General features: G+C 47.7%; 1 pseudogene across 1 annotated transcript in view; it reads right to left on the minus strand.

Moving 5' to 3' along the window:
• The window catches only part of LOC144704504 (putative linoleate 9S-lipoxygenase 5), a 5,219-nt pseudogene extending 835 nt beyond the window's left edge, over positions 1–4,384 (minus strand). The window contains exons 1-11 of the transcript XR_013581826.1: positions 4,260–4,384; positions 3,420–3,571; positions 3,124–3,339; positions 2,655–2,944; positions 2,318–2,561; positions 1,624–1,963; positions 1,461–1,534; positions 1,255–1,363; positions 824–1,122; positions 192–455; positions 1–21 (exon numbers count right to left, since the gene is read on the minus strand). The exon at positions 1–21 is cut by the window's left edge and continues 835 nt beyond it. The product of XR_013581826.1 is annotated as a putative linoleate 9S-lipoxygenase 5 (transcript). The remainder of the gene's footprint in view (positions 22–191; positions 456–823; positions 1,123–1,254; positions 1,364–1,460; positions 1,535–1,623; positions 1,964–2,317; positions 2,562–2,654; positions 2,945–3,123; positions 3,340–3,419; positions 3,572–4,259) is intronic.
• Between the last annotated feature and the right edge of the window lie 442 nt (positions 4,385–4,826).

The following is a 4,826-nucleotide window of genomic DNA, read 5'->3' on the forward strand; positions in this document are numbered from 1 at the left end:
GGATCCTCCTCCGCCACACCCCTGAAACACGATAAAACAAATATATATTTATTCCCACGTCAGAAAGCTTTGAGTTTGGCGATAGTATTAACGTTGCTTCGTTTCAGAGACCGATCAGTTCGAATATATTTGATGGAGATTGCCCACCAATCTAAATTCGAGCGGGAGTGGTACACGGGGGATGTTCGCACCTGTTGACGAGGTCCACAGGAAGGGCTTGGTCGGTGAGTTTCCAGCTCTTGTAAACCACCGAGGATAGCTCCATGGAGTACTTGTTTGGGAAGACGGTCTTCTCAAGGATCCCATCGGCATTGATGAGGATCTGCCGTGCCCGGGCGTTGATGTTCATCGTGTCGCGGAAGTGGGGGCCGAGCAGCTTGTAGATCGGATGAACCGCACTGAGCTGCCGGTTCGAAGCAATCACAATGGGCTCCATGGTGGCGTGGGTGTTCAGCCTGCGCCAAAAAAGGTAAAGAGCTCTAGACTTTAGAGACAATCCATGAGCTAACAAATAAAGGTCTTTCAATATGTCAACCAATCAAAACGTAAGAAACTCATCAACCCATCGAGCAATTAAGATTCACATAACACAATCATAAATCATAAACGAGCAGATACCCACTTCTGATGTAACGTCATTGAACCGCCACGATAAAATCTAGTTAAAGATTAAACATATATAAGATGGTGGAAAACTTGGGACCGGATTTTTAGTAAAAGTCCTTTTCAACTTCTTATCGCGTTCTTCCTCTTCTCTCTCTCTCTGTGCTCATCTTGATTCCTCTCAGTTATAAGGGGTGCAAGAGGATGGAGAGATCCATACCAGTGGCTGACGAGCTGATGAAAGCCGGAGTCGTTGACGGCGGCGTAGGCCTTGGCCAGCTGCCACGCGGCCCACTCGACGCCGGTTTCCGCAGGGGTGTAGACCTTACTGACGACCCCCTTCTGCCCTTTGGCCGGCAAGCTCAGCTCAATGGCTAGCGGCTTAAGAGTGCCGTCGTCCAGCAATAGCAGAACCGTTCTTGTGGCGTAGACTTTGTTGCTTGTAGAGTTGATGCGGTCGAGGTACGGAATCAACGCGTCGTGATGATCCAAGATGAATAACTTCTTCTTCTTCAACGCCTGAAGAACGAGGAAGACTCTTGTTAAAGCCTCTGACGATGACGTTAGCCCTCATTCATGAGCACTTCTGAAACCCCTTATATTGTTGCACAATCAAAAGCTAAGAGAGGAAGACAAACTCGGCCCTGATACCTCATCGACGGTCAACCCGTTCATGTTCTTCTCGAGCTGATTCGCTGTAATCGTGCTGTTCTGATCGCCGTAAATGCTAGCGTCCAGACGGCTAACAGGAGGAATTTCTGCGGAGGATAAATATGCGCACATCAGTATCACTGTGAATAGTTTCAGAGAATATCAAGTGACGAGTTTTATCGATTTTAAACGGTTTAATCCGTACCTTCAAGAGCTTGATAACCATGGGATTGGGCCTGCCAGCATCTCGGCCAAATTCTTCATCGGTCCTCCAAGCAAACTTATCAGCTGCGGGGTGCGATAGAGAGAAGGTAAACAAGAATTCAAATTTACATTTCTTGCAATAGGAGCAGCAAAATAAGAAACTACCTTTGATGACGGCGGGGTGGGAAGGCGGAGCAGGTTCTCGCCGTCGGTCCTGATAATCTCCTTTATCAGCTGAAACGGGATGTTCTTACGGGCCTCTTCAAAGGCGGGGCTGTCGGGCAAGTCGATGCCTCCTTGGTACAGATTAAGCACGTCTTGGAGGTTGTCGAACTCAGACGGGGTTTGTCCGCCGCAGCGGCAATGGCAGGAGCCAAGCCTTGCGCCACAGCCTTGAGGGAGTAGGCTAAGAAATCAGCCTGTTTCAGGTGGCCGAAGCGCTCGTCTCTCGGGACGTATACATCCTGGTTCGCCGCGGTAGAAACTCTGCTCTCGGACTTGGGATCTGCATGTTCATGTCGACACTTTCAAAGTTGGAATTCTGGCGTTTTTGCTGATCATGTTATCACCCAACGAAGGAAAAAAAAATGGAAAAAGATCGGTAAATGACCGAATCTTCGCTCTTCGGATAGGAGGGAAGCAAACCCAGAGACTGAACGGGTTTCCGTTCAGTAATCCGTTCCTGGGATTGTCATTGTCATTTCATCACCCTCCCGTCCGAGGATGGACAGTATCATCAACTTAGACTAATGGAGCGGTGCTTGACGACGGATTGGACTCCGTCCCCTTCCGTTTGTCACAATGGACGTCTAGGAGAAGAAGTGGAGAGAAGAGGAGGTGTATGGTGATAAGTACGAACCAGTCTTGGTGGGTGGGCGGCTAGTGCGGCCCCTGCGCGGGTAGGGGTACTCTTTGGAGCCTCCGAGGATCGGCCGGGCGAACGCGGCGCCCTTGTCCGGGTCGCCGAGATCGTTGTAGCAGTCGTAGCCGTAGATTCTGTCTCCTTCCTTCAACTGGCGTTTCACCCCGTCCCCCCTCAGATTTTCCAGCTCCGCCGCCCTGTAGGGTTTCAGCGGCCCCGGCATGTTTCCAGGCAGGTACGTCTGTCCAAGTAAACTCATTATATAAATCATCTTCATTCCAACGGAGAAACCCAAGTCGAATATTATCGGATAATTCATAGTTCGGGCTCTCACGTCATTGGCGAAGAAAATCCTGTCGTAGTTGTAGGTGGCGACGGGATACACCCAGGAGTTGCAGACGAAGTGGATGCGAGGGCGGGGCCGGGAACACCGTCCAGCGTCAAGGTTTTGAGAAAGAACTCGCTGTGGTATTTGTTCTTGACGATAACAGCGCCGGGGACGCCCAGCTTCTCGTCCCAGTCGAAGATCAAGCGGAAGCCGGAGTCCCCGCCGCTAGAAAGTCCCTGTAGTTAACCACCTCTCCAGCTCCGTCGCCTTCCCCACCTTCCCTTTGTTTCCATTTTCTGCGATGGAAGAGATCGTCAGAGAAAATAAAAGTGCAAGTTTACGGAATGGACAAGAGGATGAGGAAGAAACTGGCACATACACCTAGAAGACGTACATCTTACAGTTGATCACAAAGGCTATTTATAACTCCGAACAGTTACAGGAAGAAACGTCAGTTTGGGCCAGGAGAACTCACTTGGATCACCTACGGTGGCGCTGACAAGCTGGAAGGTGATACCACCGCCAACGAGCTCTTGTATGCCGTCGAGGAACGAGTCTACAAAGTCATTGAACCCGAGAACGTTACTCTTGACGAGCACCACTGTCCCCGTGATCTTGGTCATCGTTTTGCTAGCTTTCTGAGATGTGGTTTTCCCAGTAAGGGTATCCGCTATGTTGTGGGAGATCTCTGCTCACAGATGATGCGCTACTTCTTAAGGAAGGGAAGAACAAGGGAAGATGTTACGCTTGGCGCGATGGTTTGATACCAACACGTCTTTGATGCAACACCGAAGGAGACTTTGTCAAATTTATAGAAGGAAAATGCAGCCTCGATGTGAATCGTGTTAGAATTTTCTTCTATACTCTGGCCAACGACCAAAACTAGTTGACCAAAGTCAGCCTTTGGGATGTTTCCTTCGTATCTAGTCCAGGTTGCTTTGACGAATTATGTGCCTTAGTTAAATGGTAATTTAAAATGTTATCACTAACAAAGATCTAATGAAACTGTTCCTTGACGCCCACGCAACCTATCTTCGTTTTATTGGTTTTTCAAGCAAGTGATCACAAAGCATATATAATAATTTTCTCCCACGTCATGACCGCGGCGAGAAAGAATAGAGATGAAGGGAAATAAGTGAAAGGGAAGATACTGAGAGAAAGGAATAGAGCAGAAAAAGGGAAAGATATTGAGAGAATGAGAAATATAGATTTGATATAAAGGAAAATAGATTTATAGATAGCCAGATAGAGATAGATAGTTGGATAATTAGATAGATAGATAATTTAGAAAAGCCCGTTAGATTTATGCGACTGGCATTATTCTTAATCGTGACTTCTATTTCATGAAATTTTATTTGCTGTTTGATACAATCACTGTTTTATGTCGGTGGATAATTTTTTATAGGTTGAGTTAATTTCGTTAAGGATTAATCGTTACACTCAGCATGAGACGATGAACGTCAGTTTAAGGTCATATACGGGATCTAGTAAGTCCCCGTCGCCATCAGTCGTTAACAGTGGGAACACAAAAGCGATGTCAGTCAAGTTTCGGCCGTGCACGAAATTTATCCGCATCTTTGTTCATATCCGCGGTATTTTATCGTCATTTACAGCGGAATGACAACGACGAGAACGGGATGGAATCCGGTTACAGAGACCAAAACCATCACGACGGAATTTTCTGACCCAGGGAATTGGCTCTCGAACAGCATGAAGATGAGAACAAGAAAGAACATGTTGAAGGACTTGGGGGCGAGGGCGGCCACCTTCCTCCAACTCCGTCGAACTTAAGGCATATTGGCGAGAAAGTGCAAGAGCGTGGGAGAGAAAGTGAGAGGAATCTTCAGATTAACGGACGGAGAAAGGATAATGAGAGGTGTATGGACAGAGAGACAGACAGGAGTTACTCGTGTATCTTCCTAGCTTCTACGAAAGTCACTTCAATATGTATTTAATCGGCGCTTATATTCTTAGCCGGCAGGTCGATGGACAAAGGAGAGAGAGAGAGAGAGAAAGAGAGAGAGAGAGAGAGAGAGAGAGAGAGAGAGAGAGGGAGAGAGAGAGAGAGAGAGAGAGAGAGAGAGAGAGAGAGGGAGCGAGAGGGAGAGAGAGAGAGAGAGCGAGCGAGAGAGAGAGAGAGAGAGAGAGAGAGAGAGAGAGAGAGAGAGAGAGAGAGAG

The sequence above is a fragment of the Wolffia australiana genome, chromosome 6, assembly GCF_029677425.1.
Source record: "Wolffia australiana isolate 7733 chromosome 6, ASM2967742v1".
Taxonomy (NCBI): domain Eukaryota; kingdom Viridiplantae; phylum Streptophyta; class Magnoliopsida; order Alismatales; family Araceae; genus Wolffia; species Wolffia australiana.